The sequence below is a fragment of the Telmatherina bonti genome, assembly GCF_933228915.1.
Source record: "Telmatherina bonti genome assembly, chromosome: 19".
NCBI lineage: Eukaryota > Metazoa > Chordata > Actinopteri > Atheriniformes > Telmatherinidae > Telmatherina > Telmatherina bonti.
Window position 1 is genome coordinate 5,621,432 of NC_136617.1, and position 8,465 is coordinate 5,629,896.

An 8,465-nucleotide genomic window follows, 5' to 3' on the forward strand; every position below is an offset into this window, starting at 1 on the left:
AATGTAGCATGCTTTCCCTGGAAATGTCTTTCCACATGACTCTTTGTTATTTGACAACTTCTCGCTACAGAGCAAACATTCAGGCAATCCTTCCGCATTGGCAATGAATGCAAATGATTCGGTCCAAGAAACGTTGAATCCTCTGTTCTCCTCGGTTACTTTTCTCTTTTTCCCTTTGGGATCCATGTCCCATCACACAGCCCCGGTTTGTTTACAACGCCACCTGCCTGACATCCCACCCTGCTGATAAGCTACATGTGTCGCAGGCTGTGACGCAAATCTTCCTTGACAGAAATGTTGAAATTTAATATTTATTCGACACATTTTTACAGCATTGGAAAACGTTAAGAATGTTTGTGTCATGTTTGTCCTCCTACAGAACCAGATCAAAACAAAATTATAGATCCCTCCCACAACTTTTTCCATTTTTTTAAAACATTTTGGAAAAAGCTCCAGGGAGCCACTAGGGCGGCACTAAAGAGGCTCTGGAGCTGCATGCAGACACTGTGGTGTAACTATCTGGCTTTTATATACACTTTGTTTCAGGTCCAAACTGCTGGTGCTTGCCCCACATGTGCCCCAAGTGGGCGTGGGCCCCTGGGCCTGTGCCCATAATGCCCACTGGACAATCCGGCCTTGGCACAGTGGGACTGTCCAAATATCCAAACCAAAGCTAATACTGGTATCGTCTGATGTCAGCACGAGGAGACTGGTATTTTTCTTCAGGCCAAAAACCAAAAGAACATTAAAGAGAACCAGAAAATAGCAGGTTTTGCTTTTGACCAAATTTTTCTCAGACTTGTTTGATAAAACGGAAAACAGTTTATTAATCTGTTGATGTTGTTTTACAACGGAGCAGCGCTCTCAGGCGCCTCGCCATTTCAGCGCATTAATTACATCTACGGAAACAGCTGAGAGTCAAAAATGTGAAAATGTCAACATCTTGTACAAGTTGGAGAGTCCCGTCAGAAGAAATACATCATTCTGTTTCGCTATTGATGCTGAGAAGTCACAAACATGTCTTCTATGTATTTGGTAGCAAGCTAATGCTAACAGCTAATGTCACTGTGTTAAATGGCGTGACTAGAGGGAGGGCATCAACCCCGCCCCCTCCTTGACAAATCAGCTGAACCAGGTGATGAAACAGGGAAAACTCTGTAAAATGTGTGTGAAAGCAGCATACGGTGGCCTGCTGGTACGACTTCTGGGAAGAGCCACAGCATCTCCTGCAACGGAGCTTTTCCACCGTCGGCTAACAGATTAGCATCTCTGCCGTTTCACACAGCAGTAACAGGAAATGATGCGGAGGATAAATTCGTTGCTGGACTACCTGACCTGTTTCTAACATAACGCCAACCTAAACTGTTAGGCTGCATGAACTTACCGTCCAGCAGGAAGCTACAACCTCCACCTCAGTTCTGAAGTCCCTAATGGCTGTTTTTTCCTCCCTCTTGATTAATTAGTAAATGAAAAATAATTAAATGATTATGAAATTTTAAGTAAAAAGTAAAGATATCAATGATACTTGCCCTGGATTTACTTGTTATAGGATGAATACCTAAATGAGCAGCCTCGCCCAGCCACAGAAACTAATGATGCAAACTGCAAAGAACTGCAGTGGCGCAAAGTTCCTCCAACCAAGAGAGACTCCTAACGTCACCCAGAAAACTGCACCTTCCTGCTGCACGAGCTTCACAACATAACCGTTGGTTTGTTTTTAATAAAAGTGTGATGTCACGTGGTCATCGGAGTCTTATGAGCTAAACGAAGTATGGCAGAGCCCTATTGTTGTTGGAATGTTGATTATTTTGATTCTCAGCACAACTCGCTCAAGTTTGACCCCCTTAGCCCCTGTGAAAAGTTGCAAAACTTGGCACACACCTCAAGCCCGGTGAAAATAGCGATATTCTCGGGTACGCATACACTTCAATGCAAAAATGCCTCGACAGCGCCCCCTAGAAACACCAAAAATGGTGCGTAGAGAGTGGTCAAAAAAGTTTAGTTTGACGTAGGTCGATGAAATTCGGTAGACATGTCTAACACGTCAAGCCGAGTAAAAAAGTCAATGACACACCTGTTGCCGTGGCAACAGGGTGTCTGCCATTTACGACCATTTTTTCAATTTGGGCGCATCGTATTTGAACAAACTAGTCTGAGGGGATTCATGCGACTGGCTTCAAATTCACCAAGAACCTTCATGACAAGATGGGGACCAAAAGTTATTCAAAACTTTCTGATAGGAGAAAGCGTGTTACCGTGGCAACTCATGGAAAAAAGCGTTCTCACCATGAAACATGGTTTACTCGTATCTTCGCAGAAATAAATCCGATCTGCACCAAAACTGCAAGCTTTCATATTTGGTAGGTCCTTCCACACTGAAACATGTATGGTGGGAGGCTGCCTTTGGGAGGGGTGGGGGTCCTAGTTTGGGATTCATGCCATTGACTTCAAACCCACCAGGAAGCTTGGTGACAAGTTGGGGTGGAGGGGTCGGCATGAGGCTCGATGGATTCCGCTTGCGGCTTTAATTTGACTTTTCTTTTTTTAAATAATGAGAAAAATGAGTCCACAGTTTTTTCTTCTCTCAGAAAAACTCAGGATGTAACCTGATGTGCAGTTTAAGCCCACACTTGTCCCCCCCCCACATCAGCTGATGAGTGACGTAGAGCTGTCTCTCTTCTTCTCTGGTTTACTGCGGTCAAACAGCTCCGTTTAAACACCTGTTTCCAGGTTCGGACCAACACGAGGCTGAAACAACAACTGCCATGCCGTGGCGAGCCACCAGCCGCCGCGCGCCACCGCCACAGCTTCCCACGCGACGTCACTTTAATGACTTCAGCGGCGTGTTTCGGTGTCACGCAACAGCAACGTCACGCTGCCGTCCTGCGTGTTAAGTCGCTCCAAATGAGCCAAACGCGACCGACACGAGACCCCGCGGTGTTTTTAACGTCTCCACTCACCGCCGCATCCTCTTCCGCGATGTTCCGTCGCTTTCAGTCCGTGCGCGCGCCCGCACGCAGCGACTGGTGCGCGAGCATAGTGCGCGAGGCGGCTCGCGCGCACCGGTCAGCAGGCAGCAAGAAGCAACAGGTATATGCTGACACAACAGGTAAAACGTGGAAGATGAGGCTCAAACTGCAGGAATTAAACTCACATTTTTACAAACTGCGACACTAAACAGAATAATGACATGTTTAAAAGGTTTTGCTTTGACAAAAACACATTAAATCAGTCTCTTTTTATCTTTAATCAATAAGAATTTTCTTATTAAATACACACACACACACACTCATATATATATATATATATACATATATATATATATATATATATATCCCCATCCATTTCAGCTCCCGGGGGCAGCAGCCTAACCAGGGAAGCCCAGACTTCCCTCTCCCCAGCCACATTTGCCAACTCTGCGGGGGGATCCCGAGGCGTTCCCAGGCCAGCCGAGAGATATAATCCCTCCAGCGTGTCCTGGGTCTTCCCCGGGGTCTCCTCCCAGAGGGACGTGCCTGGAACACCTCACCAGGGAGGTCCAGGAGGCATCCTGACCAGATGCCCGAGCCACCTCAACTGGTTCCTCTCGATGTAGAGGAGCAGCGGCTCTACTCTGATGACCGAGCTCCTCACCCTATCTCTAAGGGAGAGCCCGGCCACCCTGCGGAGGAAACTCATTTCTTACGAGATCTCGTTCTTTCGGCCACGACCCACAGCTCATAACCATATGTAAGTTCAGACAATAACAAACATGGAGATGGAGAGAAAAACCTAATGATGTTCGTTCTTAGAAAGAGACATAAAAAGAGGTATGGCAGGAGATTGTGATCTGTGAGGACTTCTCCTTTGTTCATTTTGCTGGTTGTACGTCAGCACAACACTGATTCCATTGCTTCTGGTAATACTGCACCTTTTGCATAATCAAGCTGCAACCTTAACCAGTGGTTAAAAGTAAAGCATCAAACTGCAGTTCCCCCCTCATCCACTAGGGGTTCAAAACACAGCCAATCCCCATAGACTCCCATGTTTAAAAGACCAACTTCACAGCAGAAATAAACATGTTTACAGCAGAAATAAACATGTTTACAGCAGGAGTAAACATCTTCACAACAGAAATAAACATGTTTACAGCAGGAGTAAACATCTTTACAACAGAAATAAACATGTTTACAGCAGAAATAAACATGTTTACAGCAGAAATAAACATGTTTACAGGAGGAGTAAACATCTTTACAACAGAAATAAACATGTTTACAGCAGAAATAAACATGTTTACAGCCTGGTACAAAAATCCATTTTAGGTTTAATATGTCAGGTTTACCATCATGACAACTGTGGGAGGAGTGAATTTTTTTTAAACTCATGATTTAATCTCAAAATTAGACATAATTAGGGGGTGTCTTTGATTACCAGGTACATGAAATCCTGCTTTAAGAAGGAGGAACGTAGAACAACAGCGGTTTTTAGCTAGTAACAGCATGACTTAGCTTTAGCCCGCTTACCTCCGTTAGCTGGTTAGCTCCTGTTATCTCCGGGTTAGCTCAGTTAGCTCTTAGCTACGGAAAACTCGGAGTTCGCTCGATGTCAATCATCCGCCATGACGCTCACAGCCCCCCTCTCAGCTCCACCTCTTTGCCCATATTTGTATTTTCCGGGCGAGACTCTTCAGAAACCTACGGGTGACGTCACGGAGGCTCCGCCCATCTTTTATATACAGTCTATTGTTGTTATGCTACGCATCAGCAAGGGCCCTAAAATCTCAAATTCTGCATATAAAAGATGGAGGAGACAAACAAAATGCTCCAGATCCACGTTGAGTGTAAAACATGGATGATTTTATTCTGCATCTGTTGTCAAACGCTTTGTATACTCTGGTAACTGATAATTTCCAACCATGTACACAATATGAACAGTTTCAGAGGTGCATTGATTAAACCTAACTAAAGAATACATATAAAACCATGTTTTGCTTGGTATAGGTTTTGTTTCTGTTCTTTTAAAGTGAAATCATTTCATCAGACCAAATCTTTCCGAAAGCAAAATAGAAAAAAATGGTAGTTATTGCTCTCCATTTCATTTTGAATACATTAGAAAGAAATGAAACCATTTCTGAACCAAAGAACAAATAAAGAAAATGGGGTGTGATTCTCATCCATCGACTCATAAAGGTCCATTCACAACACCATCTTTTTCCATAATCCTGTGGAATCGGTATTGAAACAAGTCTGGTCTCTGTGAACCCACTTCATCCACCATCTCAGAGATTTCTCTGATTGCATTCTGACAGGAAACGCCAGTCTTTATATGACCTAAATATCACGTATCTTTTATTGCTATGAGCTTCAATTCAGCTCTTCAGAAACCTTCAGGTGACGTCATGGAGGCTCCGCACATTTTTTATATACAGTCTATGATTAAAATGGAACCGGGTCAAGGTTGCAGCCATGATATGTTGATTCAACATTTGCAGTTGACTTACCTGCACTCGCCGTCCATGCTGGCGAGCTTATTGAATGTCCTCTCTGTGAGGCGTGTAAACATGCCACGTTTCCATCTCCTTCACATTCACATGTGGGAATCATTCTGATGAAATAGTTGATTTGGTTTCCGTTCAACTCTAATCTAAACAACACAGAACTTCTTTCTATGTTTTTTCACTTTGCTTCACAGAAATCGATAAGAACTGAAAATAAACACCCATTAATAGAAATTTCCTGTTTAATCAGTTTTACCAGCAACAGGAATGCTGTTGGTAGGAAGCAGGTCGGTTCCAGTCGATTCCTCCCGTTGCTGCTTTTTACGTGTTTTTTCTTCTTCATGACTCAGCATTGTCGCCTGTGAACTTCCGTCATCACGAGCATCATCACGAGCATTATCGCTCGCCATGACGACAGCTGTAGTTCCAGTCTGACGCTTCTGCAGGTCGACATCGTCCAGGTTTTATAATGAACTGGAATTTTCAGAACGTACCGTGTTCTTAAAATATGACCTTCTAAACCCTTTCTTCATTGTTTTCTGTCTCCTGTCTGAGAAATAATCCTGGGAAAGAGAAAAGTAATCCAATAAAAAAGTAAAGTAATCACAGGAATGAGTAAAGTAATCCCAGGAATGAGTAAAGTCATCCTAGGAATGAGTGAAGTCATCCCATGAATGAGTAAAGTAATCCCAGAAATGAGTAAAGTAATCCTAGAAATGAGTAAAGTCATCCTAGGAATGCGTAAAGTCATCCTAGGAATGAGTAAAGTAATCCCAGGAATGAGTAAAGTAATCCCAGGAATGAGTAAAGTAATCCTAAGAATGAGTAAAGTAATCCCAGGAATGAGTAAAGTCATCCTAGGAATGAGTGAAGTCATCCCATGAATGAGTAAAGTAATCCTAGGAATGAGTAAAGTAATCCTAGGAATGAGTAAAGTAATCCCAGGAATGAGTAAAGTAATCGCAGAAAAGAGTAAAGTAATCCTAGGAATGAGTAATGTAATCCCAGGAATGAGTAAAGTAATCCTAGGAATGAGTAAAGTAATCCTCGGAATGAGTAAAGTAATCCCAGTAATGAGTAAAGTAATCCCAGGAATGAGTAAAGTAATCCTAGGAATGAGTAATGTAATCCCAGGAATGAGTAAAGTAATCCTAGGAATGAGTAAAGTAATCCCAGGAATGAGTAAAGTAATCCCAGGAATGAGTAAAGTAATCCTAAGAATGAGTAAAGTAATCCCAGGAATGAGTAAAGTCATCCCAGGAATGAGTAAAGTAATCCTAGGAATGAGTAAAGTAATCCCAGGAATGAGTAAAGTAATCACAGGAATGAGTAAAGTAATCCTAGGAATGAGTAAAGTCATCCTAGGAATGAGTAAAGTAATCCCAGGAATGAGTAAAGTAATCCTACAAATGAGTAAAGTCATCCCAGGAATGAGTAAAGTCATCCCAGGAATGAGTAAAGTAATCCTAGGAACGAGTAAAGTCATCCTAGGAATGAGTAAAGTAATCCCAGGAAAGAGTAAAGTAATCCCAGGAATGAGTAAAGTAATCCCAGGAATGAGTAAAGTCATCCTAGGAGTGACTAAAGTCATCCCAGGAATGAGTAAAGTAATCCTATGAATGAGTAAAGTCATCCTAGGAATGAGTAAAGTAATCCTAGGAATGAGTAAAGTAATCCTCGGAATGAGTAAAGTAATCCCAGGAATGAGTAAAGTAATCCCAGGAATGAGTAAAGTAATCCTAGGAATGAGTAAAGTCATCCTAGGAATGAGTAAAGTCATCCCAGGAATGAGTAAAGTAATCCTAGGAGTGAGTAAAGTAATCCCAGGAATGAGTAAAGTAATCCTAGGAATGAGTAAAGTCATCCTAGGAATGAGTAAAGTCATCCCAGGAATGAGTAAAGTCATCCTAGGAATGTGTAAAGTCATCCCAGGAATGAGTAAAGTAATCCCAGGAATGAGTAAAGTCATCCCAGGAATGAGTAAAGTAATCCTAGGAATGAGTAAAGTAATCTTAGGAATGAGTAAAGTCATCCTAGGAATGTGTAAAGTAATCCCAGGAATGAGTAAAGTAATCCCAGGAATGAGTAAAGTCATCCCAGGAATGAGTAAAGTAATCCTAGGAATGAGTAAAGTAATCTTAGGAATGAGTAAAGTCATCCTAAGAATGAGTAAAGTCATCCCAGGAATGAGTAAAGTAATCCTAGGAATGAGTAAAGTAATCTTAGGAATGAGTAAAGTCATCCTAAGAATGAGTAAAGTAATCCTCGGAATGAGTAAAGTAATCACAGGAATGAGTAAAGTAATCCTAGGAATAAGTAAAGTAATCCTAGGAATGAGTAAAGTAATTCTAGGAATGAGTAAAGTCTGAACTAGGGGCAGAGGTGCATTGATTAAACCTAACTAAAGAATACATATAAAACCATGTTTTGCTTGGTATAGGTTTTGTTTCTGTTCTTTTAAAGTGAAATCATTTCATCAGACCAAATCTGTCCGAAAGCAAAATAAAAAAAATGGTAGTTATTGCTCTCCATTTCATTTTGAATACATTAGAAAGAAATGAAACCATTTCTGAACCAAAGAACAAATAAAGAAAATGGGGTGTGATTCTCATCCATCGACTCATAAAGGTCCATTCACAACACCATCTTTTTCCATAATCCTGTGGAATCAGTATTGAAACAAGTCTGGTCTCTGTGAACCCACTTCATCCACCATCTCAGAGATTTCTCTGATTGCATTCTGACAGGAAACGCCAGTCTTTATATGACCTAAATATCACGTATCTTTTATTGCTATGAGCTTCAATTCAGCTCTTCAGAAACCTTCAGGTGACGTCATGGAGGCTCCGCACATTTTTTATATACAGTCTATGATTAAAACGGAACCGGGTCAAGGCTGCAGCCATGATATGTTGATTCAACATTTGCAGTTGACTTACCTGCACTCGCCGTCCATGCTGGCGAGCTTATTGAATGTCCTCTCTGTGAG

The 8,465-nt window shown here is 41.9% G+C and overlaps 1 protein-coding gene across 1 annotated transcript in view; it reads right to left on the reverse strand.

The window, feature by feature from the left end:
- Positions 1–2,999, reverse strand: part of lipea (lipase, hormone-sensitive a) — a 28,082-nt gene extending 25,083 nt beyond the window's left edge. Inside the window, exon 1 of the mRNA XM_079258432.1 lies at positions 2,961–2,999. The gene's annotated coding sequence lies outside the window, so the exon portion shown is untranslated. The remainder of the gene's footprint in view (positions 1–2,960) is intronic.
- Positions 3,000–8,465: the final 5,466 nt, after the last annotated feature.